This window comes from Mastomys coucha, unplaced genomic scaffold (assembly GCF_008632895.1).
Source record: "Mastomys coucha isolate ucsf_1 unplaced genomic scaffold, UCSF_Mcou_1 pScaffold22, whole genome shotgun sequence".
In the NCBI taxonomy this organism is placed as follows: Eukaryota; Metazoa; Chordata; class Mammalia; order Rodentia; family Muridae; genus Mastomys; species Mastomys coucha.
Window position 1 is genome coordinate 64,586,998 of NW_022196905.1, and position 16,581 is coordinate 64,603,578.

The 16,581-nt window shown below is 38.1% G+C and overlaps 1 protein-coding gene and 2 long non-coding RNA genes across 8 annotated transcripts in view; 2 read left to right on the forward strand and 1 right to left on the reverse strand.

Moving 5' to 3' along the window:
• Nucleotides 1-10,167, forward strand: part of LOC116071173 — a 57,977-nt gene extending 47,810 nt beyond the window's left edge. For both annotated transcript variants that reach the window (XR_004110743.1, XR_004110744.1), the window contains exons 3-4: nucleotides 5,431-5,677; nucleotides 9,776-10,167. This is a non-coding gene — a long non-coding RNA (uncharacterized LOC116071173). The remainder of the gene's footprint in view (nucleotides 1-5,430; nucleotides 5,678-9,775) is intronic.
• Gabrb1 (gamma-aminobutyric acid type A receptor beta1 subunit) overlaps nucleotides 1-16,581 on the forward strand; it is a 432,240-nt gene that overhangs the window by 54,494 nt on the left and 361,165 nt on the right. The gene's annotated exons all lie outside the window — the stretch shown is intronic.
• The window catches only part of LOC116071174, an 89,320-nt gene that overhangs the window by 53,375 nt on the left and 19,364 nt on the right, over nucleotides 1-16,581 (reverse strand). The gene's annotated exons all lie outside the window — the stretch shown is intronic.

A 16,581-nucleotide genomic window follows, 5' to 3' on the forward strand; every position in this document is an offset into this window, starting at 1 on the left:
TTGACCAAGACTGGAGGTGAGAAGACATTAGAGGAATCGACTTAATAAGTTCAAATGCTTGCTCCATTTGGGGACGTCTGAACTGAAACCACATTTGAGCTTCTGAGGTGCAGTTAGGTGAGCCAACATGTCCCAATATATTCTAGTGACAATGGTACTAATGACTCTGTCATTTTCTCTTTGATTCCCATTGTTCTTCTGCAATGACATGGAATGTATCAGGAGAGGCTTGATTTACCAAAGATGCTGTTTTCTAATATGCCTTCACATCTCTGTGCCTGTTTGAAGTAGACTATGTGCTATTTTCATACCTTTTCCTCACTTATAAATTAGTGCAGGAATTCCTAATCTATGTGATTCATATAGCTTTGATGAAACATATATGAAACCTGCTATCAACCTACTTATTCCCCCTTCCATTTTATAAACATCAATGTAGTGTATGTGTGTGAGTGCGTGTGTGTGTGTGTGTGGTGTAAAATCCTATCTATCTTTGCAAATACTTTTGAGGACTTAAATTTTTTTTAAAAGAAACTGTATTTGACACCTGAAGAGTAAACAAAAAGTGTTTGATAGCTCAAATATTATGTAGAGTCAAAAACTCAGTAAAGTAGATATATAATCATTTTAGTTTGGTAGGTAGAAATTTGTATTTATACTATGGCTACTTTTATACTATGTGAATATGGCAAGATAACAATTAAATGGAAGATACAACATTATAAAAGTGTCTCTTATAGTAAAGTCTATAAATCAATTCTAGTGTTTTTCAGCTATAAATAAGAACATATGAAAATATTTCAGTTATTGTCACATTATTTGGAAGTAGGGGATTTATAGTAGAAACGCTCTTGCTGCTTCAGTAATTTTGGAAAATGATTTCTGGCTAGTGTCATCTCAATTCTATTACATTTATGACTGTACTTCCTTCAGTAAATTCTTCTCATCATGAAGCTCCTAATGTTATCAGACATTTTCAGCAGAGTATGAGACAATTACTGTTATGATTGGGAAGTTATTAACACCATACATGACCTCCTCAAGGGGTGGGAAATTGAAAGTAAGTTGTTTACTTTTATATCTTGTTAGCAAGAGAGATTGAGTGACACACTATTAATTTCATGAAATAGAAAATGTCTAATATAATCAATTGTAACTAGTCCTTCCTACAATAGACTTAGATCCCAAAAATCTATTTCCTATTACAAAATTACTCAAAAGAAAAAATGCTGTTCAAAGCCACTTTGTTTCCTTTTAGAAATCTCATGTGTTCATCAGGAATCAGATAGTGTGGCAAAAAGGGAAAGTGGTTATGCTGGGTAGATATCAGTCAAATGAGACGTCCATGAAGCTGGCCAACACTGAACAAATAACTGACATGTTAGAAGCAGTGTATCAGAGTATTTTATTCTTATCTTTTCTCAGTAAATAAGGACATGGACCCCACTTCATATTGGCCTTTTCTATAGCTTTCAAGGTACCAGGGAAATGCAACGCACTCTTACCTCACTAATTCTGAAACATCAGGGAATCTTCCAGACTTTGTTTCCCAGGTCATTGTTTTTCATTGTCTAGTCAAGATTTAATTATGGTCTTATTTAATTGTTTCTTATTTGCGAAGCAAATGCATTGGCTTTAACTTATGAGCATGGATTTTAAAAAATGGGAGTGTGGTATACAGGTATACATCATAACTGATAAATACATTTAAATCAAAAAAGGATATGAAAAAGAAATTTTCAAAGTAGCCTGGTTTAGAACTCTTGTGGATTATTGGGATTCGTGCTGGCTTCTGATAGGAAAGACTATGATAGAGAAAGGTAACAGAACCCACTGGCTTCTTATAGTGGTGGATACTAGTCCTGGAAAGCAAGAACTATTCTGGTCCACAATGCCCTGGTCCAATATTCAATATCCAGTCAGTCTAATCCTCAAACAAAGACATTCCAAGCTCCTGCTCTCCTTCTGTCTCATATTTGCTATTCTGAAGGTTTTATTTTTGACTCATTTACTTTACGTTCTGCTCACTGTCCCCCTCTCCCAGTCACCCTTCCCACACTACTTCCATTCACCCTCTTTCCTCTTCACCTCTGAGCAGGCAGGGGCCCCCTGGGTATTCCCCCCACCCCGCCACCCTGGCACATCAAATCTCTGCAGGGATAAGCAATCCTCTCCCACTGAGGCCGTACAATGCAGCCCAGCTAGAACATATCCCATGTGCAGGCAATGGCTTTTGCAATAGTCCCCATTCGAGTTGTTCAGGACCCACATGAAGAACAAGCTGCACATCGACTACATATGAGCAGGAAGGCCTAGATCCAGCCTGTATATGCTCTTTGGTTAGTAATTTAGTCTCTGAGAGCCCCAAGAGTCCAAGTTTGTTGATTCTGTTGGTCTTTCTGTGGAGTTTCTAGCCCTTTCATAAGAGTCCCCAAGCTCCATCCACTGTTTGGCTGTGGGTGTCTGCATCTGTCTGAATGCAGTTCTGAAGATTCTTTTGTTTTGTTTTGGTTTTGGGGGGTTTTTTTTGGTTGTTGTTGTTTTTTTTTTTTTTTTTTTTTTTTTTTTTTTTTTTTGATTTTTTGAGACAGGGTTTCTCTGAGTAGCCCTGGCTGACCTGGAACTCACTCTGTAGATCAGGCTGGCCTCGAACTCAGAAATCCACCTGCCTCTGCCGCCCAAGTGCTGTGATTAAAGGTGTGCGCCACCACCGCCAGGCTGAAGATTCTTTTTTTTATTAGATATTTTCTTTATTTACATGTCATATGATATTCTTAAATGCCCTCTTCAATCCAGCTCCAAAAGTCTTGCCTCACATAGTATAAGCATTCCCCAGAATTTAGTGTAGGACAAAGACTGAAATCTCATAAATGTTCCAGGTTCTTCCCCTGCTACCTACTGGCCCTAACATGCCCCACCACCGAAACACACACATGCACACATACACACACATACACACAAAAACATACACAAACATACACACATACATACACACATACACATACACATGCATATATGCACATACACACACGCACATACACACATACACACAAAAACATACACAAACATACACAAATACACATGCACACACTCATGCATATACACATACACACACGCATACACACATACACATGCATATATGCACATACACACACACACATGCACACATACACACAAAAACATACACAAACATACACAAATACACATACACACATACACACACACTCATGCATGTACACATACACACACGCATACACACATACATATATGCACATACACACATACATACACACACATATACACACACCTTGCCACAGGTCCTCTAATTACTTCCTGTCACCTGTATCTCACCTTTTGAGGACCTTAACCTGCCTACCTTCTACTTTGCGGACTTTGGATATATTACTCTCTCTGTAAATCTGAGATTTACTTCTTTTCTATTTTTTCTGGTTAAATCTCACTCAGTTTTCCTTGTCAACATTTCCTCTGATCACAGATTAGGTCAGGGCCCCCGTATAATATTATGAACTCCCCTTTTGCATACAGTGTTTCATGATAACTATACATTAATTTGTGTGATTCACCCCACCAATTCTGAGTGGCCTGGGACTTTTGGGTAGACTTCATAAACAATTGTTAAATAAATAAATAAGGACCTGAGTTATGAATTCAAAGTCCTATTGTACAGAGCAGTTCACAGAATTATCTTCTGACACTATTGGACATGGTAGCTGAGGTCACTATACTATTCACACAGCTTCTTACAGTCTGGTTTTACAGGAACTCCTTTTGTGTTTAATTGATAGTTCACATACAAAAGATTCAAGGACATATTTTACTTAAAGGGCATGTTTATGGGCTGGAGAATGGGCTCAGTGGTTAAAAGCACTTGCTGCTCCTGCATAGGTCCTGGTTTGGTAGCCAGAACCTATATCAGACAGCTCACAACTACCTGTAACTCTAGTTCCAGGAAACCCTATACATTGTGGCCTCTATAGGCATGTGCGTGCAAGTTGTACATACACACATACACATAAACCAACAAACAAACTTCAAAAAAGAATAAAAAGAGAAGTTTGGCTTCCATTGGAGAGAAGCATTTTTTTTCTTATTCCAAGTGTTAAGGAAATGCATTTAGTTATATTATTTTAGATGTTCATTAATAACCACTTCTGTTAACCATAGAAAGTACAATGATACCAACCAGACCCCCTAGAGCTCCCAGGGACTAAACCACCAACCAAGAGTACACATGGAATGACCCATGGCTCCAGCCATGTATGTAGCAGAGGATGGCCTTGTCAGCATCAGTGAGAGGAGAGGCCCTTGGTCATTTGAAGGCTCAATGCCCCAGGGTAGGGAAAGGCTAGGGCAGGGCATCAGGAGTGGGTGGGTAGGGGAGCACCCTCATAGAGGCAGGGGGAGGAGGGATGAGATGGGGGTTTCTGGGTGGGGAACCAGGAAAGGGGATTATATTTGAAATGTAAATAAAGAAAATGTCCAATAAAAAATAACAACTTCTGAAAGAGATCGCATACTTTTTCCTATTTCTTTTTGTTGATGTATTTTTTTGATATACTGTTCCTCTACATAGGCTTGGCTGTCCTGGAACTTATTATGTAAACCAGACTGACTTCAAACACATAGAGATCCTCCTGCCTCTGCCTCCAGAAAGCTAGGATTAAGGTGTGTGCCAACACACCCAACCACTTTTCCTATTTTTAAGCAAAATTCCTTTTAATATAAATAGTATCTCCAATTCTTTTTAATATAAATGATAGTATCACCAATTAGCTAAAGCTCCCTTTATTTCTTGTATTTTTCCTCAGTTTCACACTATTCTAATAGTTTAATCTATTGAGTAATCACGGAGCAGAGTGTCCTGAAATAAACACCACTCATCCCTCTCATCCCCCTCATCCCCTTCCACAAACAAATCCACAAGCTCATTCTTTGATTCTTCCACTGTACAGATTGTGAGAAATTCTAGAACTATAGGCACTACTATTTTTTTCTCATAGTAAAAGTAACAAGTAACCTTTTGATTAAATAGTACAGTCCAAAGTCCCTACTGAATTGGAACGGTAAAGAAATCTAAGACTGAAAAGTAACATTTTAATATGGAAAATAAGTAGGAAATGTGAAAGTAAAGTAGCCTCTACCTTTTAATACCTGTTGGTGAAATAAGAGTTGATAAGCCGTAGGCCATGTTCCAAATATTCACTTGTGATTGTGGCAAAACAGTCAAGATTAAATAATTGTGAAGCACCACTAAAGTTCCAAAATATTCTAACGGTGATAAACACAACTTTCATTTAACTTTTTAAAAATGTAAATATATTTCAATGATTGGAATAGTACTGTAGGATTGCCATTTTGTCTATCCTCAAAGGAAACTACTGAAAGATGATTTTCTTTGTCTTCCACCAGCCCTTTGTGTTGTAGGACTCTCCCTTCAGGCAGTGGGGTTGGGCTGAGGCTTACAAAAAGAGTGCAAAGAACCAATAATGAAGCTCAGAAGACTCCCCTTCTAGACTAACTCATCCAGTCCACCTCCATTACTGGTGGTTCAAAACCAAAATGTCAGATAACAGCAGCAGCAGCAGCAACAACAACAACAACAATAATAATATAAAGCATGCTTTCAAGGGAAAGAAGGAATATAAAAATTATTCAAGTAAGTGTTGACCTTTAATGCTTGACTTGCTGAAGTTTTTAAAAAGACTTTTTACAAAAGTATTTTTACACTCTATACAAGTGTAGAGATACCTCAACTTTAGTTAATGTAATTCATATGCTCTTTTTGGAGTGTGTATGTTGAGTTGGTGAAACCAGCCTGAGAGGAGTCAACTTCAATGAGAATTTGAGGAGACAACACTAGAAAGAAAAAGAAAAAGTCAGATAGAAAAGCTTGTCTTGGGGGAATATCAATTATAGAAGTGTTGAACTTAAAGTTTCATAAGGAATGTCACTTTTCAACGCAAACTTCAAAGTCACCCTCTGAAGGGTAACAAGAAAGAGGTTATGATGTCTTAGGAGCCTTCAAAAAGTACATCACCCATATAGTATGTATAGATGAGGGATTCATACAAGTGAAGGGTAGAACCCCTACACACTCTGTCGGTTGGAGTAACAGTGGTATCACATAGGTATCAAGGAATGTACCAGATAAAGGAGAAGCACAAACACTGGCCTGCTGAGCTGGCCATACCTGACCAGAGTGTGGACGCGCAGACATATAAATCCTTCTGCAATTCCCAGTACAAACGGGCAGACAGTGGCTATAGCCAAGGAACCTGGTTCCTATAAATGTGTAAGAACTTATGAACAAAGTGGCTGGTATCATGCTTACAAGGAGCAAACATTGTCAGAACAGGGTGCCAGCACTGAAGACAGTACCATTTGTACCCACAGCCTGGAGAGGCCTGAGGGAAACAGCAGGCACATTTGTGACTCATGGATTTCACAGATTGATTCCTGATTCACACTGATCTTTTAATCTTCACATTCCTCAGTCACTTTCATTAGTTGTCACTACAGAGTTAGACTCTCTTGAAACGTCACAGATGAGAATACTAATGTCTTCTCTGCAAATTGTGCTTATTCCCCAATGGAAGCAACTCTTGATAATGTAATGAGAACTCTTATTCCAGAGATTGGTCATATGTATCAGGTTCCATAAGCCACAGGCCATTCTTACCTGGAATTTAAAGGAGAATTTTTATATCAACTTAAACTTTTATCTTGGGAAATCTGATTAGAGGAGCTATATGTTTGAGGAACAAAGCAAAATAGTTTTAAATATGGCATGATAATGATGAATATTTTAATTTTCTTAGGATCCCATCTTAATTTTGTTTTAAATATTTTTTTATCATGAGCCATAGAGCTGGACATATACCTGCATGTCTCACATGGTTTATCCTTCTTCACACAGATATCCTTAACATATTTTCAGTAATCTCCTCCTCATATTCTCATGGCTGTATGAATGTATGTGTATGCAGAGTCATTCACTGAAGCTCTTTACCTAGAGGTAGGGCCTCATGAAAATTCCACTATCTACATTGACATGTCTCTATGTGTCATCCCTGTCATGTCTAGAAAATAACATCAGACATCAGAAAAGTAGACATAGAGGGGAGGACTGGAGCAAAGGAGCACTAGAGAGAATACGTCACAGGTGTTATAAATGGGGAGAGTGATGGGGTGACAGATGTTAGCTGAGGCATGGGACAAAGAATAAGACAAAGGAAAATGGAGAAAGGAAAGAAAAATAACTCTAAGGATGTTGGTTAAAAGCAATAAGGAAGCATAGTATTTTAAAAGCTTACCTGAGGATGGAGATACAAAGAACACACACACACACACACAAACACACATATATCCCTAACCCTATCTCTAACTCTAATCCTAACCCTATGTGTGTGTGTGTGTGTGTGTGTGTGCATACACACATAAAATATACACACGCACAGCGGGGGGGACTCATAGTATTAGAAGGTAGGTCCTATGCCTGTTACAAGCATGGATGTTCTGTTCAAGTTGTTTCATCAATGGATAGGAAGGTCCAAGAGACTCCCAAAGCAATAGAGGTTACTGTCATTGCCTTGATTGTCTCTCAAAACTGGAAGATAAGACTGTTCGTGAAGATACCACATTTCAGGCACAGAAATTGAAGAATTTGAGCTCTGACTGACCTGTTTAATTCCCCCATTGAGAACTATCATGATATTAGAAGGTGCTATGCCAGCTATTAAGAGAGAAAAGCAATTGATACTCCTACCCAGCTGTGAAACTTATGAACCACAACAAAGACCAGCCTGGCACAAAATTTCCAATAGTGCATTCCTGGCACTTTTATCTCAGGGATAACCAACAGCTGTCTAATTAGATCTAAGACCTGCTCATCTGGGGGCAAGTTCATACCTACTACTGAAAACCTAGACAACTACCCATGACAATAGATATCATAAACCATAGAGGAGAACCTATTATTGCCATGTCACTAAACTAATGTAATGTACAACTGCATTCTCTATACTTCTCCATAAACCTATAGGTGGTTGTAACTCTTATCCCTCATCAATGAAGCTTCATTTTCAGGAGATGGAAATTTAAATCCTTAAGTGGCACATTGCAGCAAATAAGTGACTTGGGGTGCCCAACCCCTCCTGATGCATCTACAATACATCCCTTACATTAACATTTAGGGAATGCTGCAGAAAAGAAGGCGGTAAGATGATAAGGGGTAGAGGACCAACGTGTCTATCTGGTTTTCTTGCTTCCACAATACTATGCACTATTTCATTTACTTCTTTTCTTTTCTTTTTTGGTTTTTTGTTTGTTTGTTTGTTTTGGTTTTTTTTTTTTTGGTTTTCTTTTTTGTTTTTTTTGTTTGTTTGTTTTGTTTTTGTTTTTCAAGACGGTTTTCCTGTGTAGCCCTGGCTGTCCTGGAACTCACTCTGTAGACCAGGCTGGCCTCGAACACAGAAATCCACCTGCCTCTGCCTCCCAAGTGCTGGGATTAAAGGTGTGCGCCACCACCACCCAGCTCATTTACTTATTTTCATTATTATCTTTACTTTTCTTTCAGGATATAAAGCTCCCTCATAAGGTCTAGGTGATCCGTAAAAGCACTGTGGTACTCTGATTAAATTATAGGCTTATGGGAGTCAGGTTATTAATGGAGTTTTGTCCAAAATCTAATTGAAGATGGATCCAGTAAGTTTCCTATTTCATCCTGTGGCTACTACTACTTCCAGAGTATGTAACTTGGATATACAGACCTACACATACATACATATATACTTACATATAAGTGTGTACTAGTATATGCATATAAAGAACCTTCACATTGGTTTCCTAACCTGAAGTGAGGGCTATTATGACTTGAAAAAACAAATAAAAGCCATTGGAGTTGACTCTTACCAGGAAATATAGTGGATCAAAGCCAGTATTTCATCCTTGAAAGAATTGTAGAAATTGGTGCCACCACCAAGGACTTGAATGATACAAGGCTGATGGTGCCTGTTAGATCACCCTTTAATTTCCCTATCCGTCCTCAAAGGCATCAGATGGATCACAGAGAATGACATTTGACTAACCCAAACTCAATCAAGTAGTAACTACAGCTCCAGCTACTGTACAAAATGTGCTGTAGTTATTTGACTGGGTTAAGGCATCTCCTGGTACACTATATGCGGTTGCTATTGATCTACCAAATGCCTTTTTCTCTGTATCCATCCGTAAGAACCGCTAGTACACCATGAGACCAGCAGTGCACTTTTACAGTTTTACCTAAGTGTACAGTAACTCTCAAGTACTCTGTTATAACTTAGTTTAAAATGATCTAGGACATCTGGTATCTAGAATGTTGCTATCTTGTATCTAGGCACATAAATAGTCCTTGATATGTACTTATTCAATAAGTGAATGATATGACAATTAGAAAATAATCTTGAAATATTTTTCTCATGGTATTATAATATCATAATTATATGTAACCTAAATATAAGTCTTAAAGACATTACCCTCAATACTCAGTAGCAATTTCATATCTTACTTTAGACCACTTAGGCTTTTTTCAGACAAAGCTCTATAAATCACCTGACTCTCATAAACCCATACTTTAATAAGAGAGCAACAATGCTTTTGGAAATCTCCTAGAATTTATTAGTAGGTTTTATTTTTATTTTTTCAATGTAATATTTTTTATTAATTATTTGAGAACTTCATACAATGCATGCTGATCACATTAACTTATTCCTTTCAGGTTCACCATCCCATACTTGCACCACCACCCCTGCTCACCACCAAAAGGAAAAATAGGTCAAATCCAATTTGTGTTACCTGTATACTACTCATTGGAGCATCATCAAAGTCCCAGCAGCCAGCCCCTTAAAGAAAACTGAGTCCTTCCCCATCCCCCCTGCCAGAAGCCATCACCTGTGAGGAGCTACACTTCATCATCTTTATTACAAATTTTAAGCAATCTCTTCTGTAGCTTCCCATCTGAATTGTTTCTCTTTTGGTGGGGGAGGGGAAGAGGTTATCACAGAATCTTTCAATGTGTCTCATTTTCAGTTATGAGTTTGTAGTATTAGTAGGTTTTAAATGCTAAAAAAGAAGGAAAGATAGTTAGTAATATAAATGAATAAATAAGCTCAAACCTCAATTCATGTGTTAACCATGAGTCTCTGTGATTGTGAAATTTACTCAATACCCAGTCTGTGTCATCCACTGAGCCAAGTAGAATTGTGCACATTCTGAGTGTGAGCTCCCTTTTGTTTCTGAGTGTGAGCTCCCTTTGGTTTGTTTCTGAGTGTGAGCTCCCTTTTTTTGTTTCTGAGTGTGAGCTCCCTTTTGTTTCTGAGTGTGATCTCCCTTTTGTTTCTGAGTGTGTCCTCCCTTTTGTTTCTGAGTGTGATCTCCCTTTTGTTTCTAAGTGTGTCCTCCCTTTTGTTTCTGAGTGTAAGCTCCCTTTGTCTGTGCTCCTTTTGCACTTCCTCTTCTTATATGGAAGCAAGTTTGATGCTGGCACTATAGTTTGTTTTGATATTTGGAACCATTCTCAGGATTTCTTGGAATTTAGCTCATCTGTGCACACAGCAAGTGCAATTGAACTTCTTTCTTCTTTGTCCCTTTTGTTTCCATTTCAACTTCATTAATTTGTCTTTTCTGAGTTAAGTCTCCCAGCCCCACTTCAAATCAATATGTGTACCATTTGCTTTGGGGGCTTATTGATTCTCTATTCCTGGTTTAAAGAGCTCATTTCTCTGTTGGCATTTTATCATGAAACTACATAAGTGAACAATGTCATTCTCACAGGGGAATTTTAAGACCTATTATTTGTCATTGAGAACTGCATCCCTCTCCTCCTGGATAGAGTTTCTATTAAATGTTTATATTGCTTTTTATTGTTACTGTTATTCATGTAAGATATCCAATGCTGTTTTATAATATAAGCCTTGCCTGTAGTTATTTTTAGGTTTAACAGCATTATGGAGGAATTTACAGTAAAGTTGACATCTACTATAATTAAGTTGCCTAACGATAAATAACGATGTCTATTGGTGACTTGTCTAGTTGTGATGAGCTGCCTAACAGGTCAGGTATTTGGCTCCCAGTTTGAAAAGAGCAGTTCATTACAATGTGGACAGCATGAGAAAGCATGTGCAACTGAGGGTAGGAATGCAGTAGGAACACAAGGGATTGGTCATTCTGGTGTAGAGAAGCAGAGAAAAATAAATGCCAGCACTCCACGTGCTTCTCCTTTGTATCTAATCCTTAACTACTACCATGTGAAAACTCCCCATTAGGCATAGCCAAGGTGAGTTTTCATGCTGATTATAAATCTATTTAGGTTGAGAATGAAGATTACCAATTCCACTATGTAAAGCTGAAGAGATGGTGGGAAGTGAGAGACTGCAATTATTCCTTAGAATGCCAGTGCAGCCCCAGAGTTTTGCTAATCAACATGTCCTTAGCCTATACTGACCCCAAGAAGATACCAATTCCATTGTTAGAAAAGTCAGAGCTTTATAAACCATTCATCTAAGCTCATTTTACCTTTCTGATGACTGATTCCCAGTGATCATGGCTCTGATTTACAGGGCAATACAAGCTATCCTCCACCCTTCTTCACAAGTGAAGAGACACATGTTATGACTGTCAGGATCGCTATAGGAAGAAAGCTCTTCCTTGTGTATGACAAGGCCACCCAAGAACAAGCATTTTAATAAGCCATAGGCCAGTCCATTTCAAACAGCAGGAACAAACTTGCCAGAAGCAGCAGGAAGCCATTGTATCTGGTGGGAGATACAGTGTACCCAGGTACAAAGCAGAAGAGAGATGCAGTATAGTAGCAAACAAATTTCACCTCTCTAAAGATAACATACTGTTTACATTGCATTCTTAGTGATTACTTTTTTTTTTTTTTTTTTTTTTTTTTTTTTTTTTTTAGTTTTTTGAGAGACAACTTCTAAATGCCTTAAAGGCAAGAGATTGTCACTTTCATCCTTGATCTTATGTCACGAGTTCATGGTGACCTGCTCCTAGTAACAATTAAAACTGTAATTGTCTTCCTAGTCACAAATAACAAAATTTTATGATACAAATTAAATAAGAGTTTTTGAGACTGTTGATTGATTATTGTCATTGCTCCTCTTCTTGGGAAAGACACAGCATTTCAGAGTGGGAATTTTTTTTTTTTGACCTGCTAAGTTTTCCATTCCATCCCACCTGTAGGAAGGTCTCTCTAGGGACGTTGGGTAGATGGCTTCGTGCAAGAAAGCAAAAGAGAAGCTTAATGCATAAGGAAGTGTGCCATTTGAGCATGCTGGTGCAAAAGCCCCATGCTTGCACACTCTACCGTCAGCAGGCTCTGCCCTAATGAACATTAAATTCACTTCTGAAAGTCAGTGGTCCACTTTTCTGTAAACAAACTTCTTAAATATCGTCTTTGTTGGTTGGGAAAAAGCCATTCACTTGTAAATTTGCCTCTGTGATTTGGTCTAAGGATATTAATTTTCTATTTCACTCTGGAAACTACACTCAAAGGTTATTTTAGAAAGGAATATAAGACAAATATACACTTAAGATTTTTAAAGTTTTATGTTTATGGTTTTGAAGACATCAGGGTCAGTTACAGACAGTGATGCTTTTGCTTGATAAGTTAAGGGAATTAGGATCTACTTTAATTAAAGCACTATAAAATCAAATAATTACAATGTTTCCTAAAATAGATTTTAATAAAAATTTTTATTTAATAACATACTAAGGATAGTAGTTCAGGGAGAAATATGTTAACTGGAAAACAGTTTTCTTTAAAATTGTACTTTTGGAAAAGCTTATAAAATCTGAACCCACTGAGATTGACTCCAAATGGCTTCCTTTCAGGAGGCTTAGGGAGACTTGGAATACAAGATCTAGCAGGAAAATATTTAGGAAAGATGGTTGTATTTCTCGAAGGAAATAAGAAATGTAATGTTAATTTTTTTTGACCTTTGAGTTTTGACCATTTTGATTATTTTTACATACAACTGGTTTTAAACTTATTTTATTTCTGGTTTTACATTTTTAAGTAAAATGAGCTCTTTTCTCCTTGTTGAGCCTACACATAATGATGTTGATCACTTCTTCCTTCAATTTTTTCTCATGACTGAAACAACAATTTAAGTAACATCCTATGTTAAAGGCCATATTAATGAGAAAGAAAGGCAAGGGTAGCTATGCTGTGATGCATGTAGCAGGAGAGAAAAGGTCAATAATCTCTGCACTTAATCTTGGAGAAACCCATGACCAGGCCAACTTTACTCATATATCACAACTTTTAAGAAAAAAACACCATCCAAATGTTGACAGTCAGTCTAAGTACTTATGTATCATAGAAGTGTGTGCTGAGGTAAATGAGTCATGTAGAAATATTATACTGAGAGTGACCATAAAATAGCACAGAGTTTAGCATCTGATTGGACAACATGAAAAGCCCCCAAAGTTAACTGGCAACCACGTTGTGCCGTGTTAATCTGGTAAACTTAGGCTTCCCTGTGCTAAAAATTGTATGTGAGTTTTCCTTCGCTGTTATGTTCTCTTTGGGACAAAGTCTGTTTGCATTTATTTCGTTTAGAATTAGGGTATATCCCACCTGTTTACCTCAATATGTAGTGCATAACAATGTCTTGCTATGAATGAATTATGATGTTGATATTTTCATTTATGGAAAATCATGTATGAAGCCAGAATATTATCACAAAACTAAAAGTATATTTCAGGAAAATGTCCTCATAATAGTGGAAACTACAATGTGGAACTAGAGTGGAACTGTGTCTTGTAAATGATTTTTAAATGTAAAAGAAGATTATTAAAATAGAGATTTTATTATAAATTACCATTGCCTTGTTTCCACTTGGCATCATGTGTACATTTAATTGAGATGGAAAATAACTTTATATTAATCTCCATCTTTTGATCTGCATCTTTCACCAACACAATAACCAAAAGATCCTTTCAATACCAGAACAAACATCATTTCTGGTGAAATTGTTATACCAAACATGTCCTGTGACACTTACAGTGTAGAGCTTATGGTTTATGTTTGGCTTTTTCTAAGTGTATGTATGTGGACCTATATAGCTATCATGGAAAGAAAAATCTCAAGATGAAAACACACCTGTCTTTCAGGTGACAAAGCAACAAAGCCAGTTGTGGAAAGGTAAACAGGGAAAATGTGCTGTGCCCTGATTTTGAGTCTTTGTCCCTTGGATATCAGGTGTTTATTACAGAAAAGTAACACAAAGGAAAGATGTGCCTATCTTCCTTCAAACCTAGCAATGCATTTTCACCAAAACACTTCCTTTGTCTCGGTATGTATTTCTAGGTAAGAGATTGGTGCTCATTCTAAGACCTCAGATAAACTCTATTATTGCTTTAATTAGCACAGAGACTACCTTCCATTTCACAAATTGACAATGACCTAGAGTCACACAGTCTTGGCAAGTGGTCATAAAGACTTGGCTCTGAAGGTGCAGCATGAAGGTGCTCTAATTTCACAAGCTTGCAAACCTGCATTTTCAAACAAGGGCAACATCAGGTAAGTTATGATTTGAAGTATAGCATTTAAAATTATTCATTTATATTTGTGTACACATGGTGCAGATGCCTATGAGGCCCAGAAGAGAGTGTGAAATCTTCTGGAGCTGGGGTTACAGGTTGTTGCTAGCAACGACGGGATGCAGGTACTCAGACATGAACTCTGTTCCACTACATGAGCACTAAGACCCCTTAACCAATATAGCAAGTTTTTGCTGTGTTAGTCAACAGAAAATATTAACAACAAATAGTCATAAGTTCTCTATCCTACTTTTCAGAATTGTGGTTCTGGGAATGAAGATTTTGCACCTGCTTTTAGGGAGTATAAGGAAATGTAGATAGGAAAATATAATGCAGTGTTGGTATACATTAAGAGAAAGAGCAGAAAGTGAAAATGCCAATGGATGCATTAATAAGAAGAACAGCCAATGTGAACCCTCAGAAATGAGCAAGATAGAAGAATGCTCTGAGGACTCCAAACTGTACGAAGGGCCAGAAGAGAGGAAGATGGGGGGGGGGGGGTAAACCTATGCTGGACATCAAAGATGTGGAACTTAATATGTGTAGAATGCGAGGACTAGAATGTGTGCCCCATCAACTGAATTGAAAAAGAAACAATAGACAGAGCTAGAAAGTAATGACTTCATCATTTGAATAGCCTAGACGAAGAAAGATGGCAGATAATCTTGATAGTGGACATAGCTCTTGGTATCTAAGGAGGACAGACTTAACAAGGTCTGGTGATTGCCTACTTTGAGGAACAATGAATGAAGGTTAATTCTAGTTTCTCATGTGGACAACTGGATACTTGTGCTATCTTTGGGATTGGAGCACAGATAATGACAGTGCTAGACTGAAGAAAGTGGGCTGGCATGGGGGGAGATGATATGTTGAGTTTGAGAGAATTGTAGACTCTTCCATGAAGATTTCCAACACACTGATTTTCCACAAAATGGGTTATGTAAAGAAGGGGAAATCTTTCTGGTTTTGTTTTTTGTTTGTTTGTTTGTCCTGGAATCTTTATTATTAGTTATATCACACTGCCAACTGGAAAGAAAAACTTGTTATGGTCTCCAGCAAAATGAAAGAAATTAGTGAGATTTAAAGTACTCAATGCCCTAATTTTATGTGTTCCTCATTTACATTTAAAATATATTTCTGATGCCCTGTCTTTCTACTGGAGATGGACTCTACAAGTTACCCCTCTCCACTGTAGAGCACTTCATCTAAGGGCCCTCTCTTTGAGTCCTGAGCATCTCTCACCTCCCAGGTTTCTAGTACATTCTAGAGTACCCCCATCTCCTACCTCCCAAGGTTGCCTGTTTTCATTCTTTCTGCTGGCTCTCAGGGCTTCAGTCCTGTTCCCTCTGCCCTGAAGTACCTGATCATGGTCCAAATTGGGATCTAGCTCAAAGAGAGGCTCCAAGGCTTGATACTATTACTGATACTATCGTGTGCTTACAGACAGGAGCCTAGCATGGCTGCCCTCCAAGAGGGTCAAAAAGCAGCTGAAAGGGTTAGATACAGATACTTACACTCAACCAATGGACAGAAGCTGGAGACCCCTGAAGTTGAATTAGGGAAAGACTGGAAGAAGATGAGGAGGGACATGTCATAGGAAGACCAGCAGTCTCAACAAACCTGGACCCCCTAGGTTGCTCAGAAACTGAGCCACCAACCAGGCAGCATACATGAACAGACATGAGGCCCCTGATGCATATACAGCAGAGGACTGCCTGGTCTTGCCTCAGTGAGAGATGATACACCTAACTCTTGACAGACTTGAGGCCCCAGAGAGTGGGGAGGTCTGGTGGGGTAGGAGTGGGGGATAGGACATTCTCTTGGAGACAAGGGGGAGAAATAGGATTAGAAACACTTAGAGGGGAGACTGGGAGAGGGATAATGACTGAACTGTAAAAAATTGAGAAGAAGAAGAAGAAGAAGAAGAAGAAGAAGAAGAAGAAGAAGAAGAAGAAGAAGAAGAAGAAG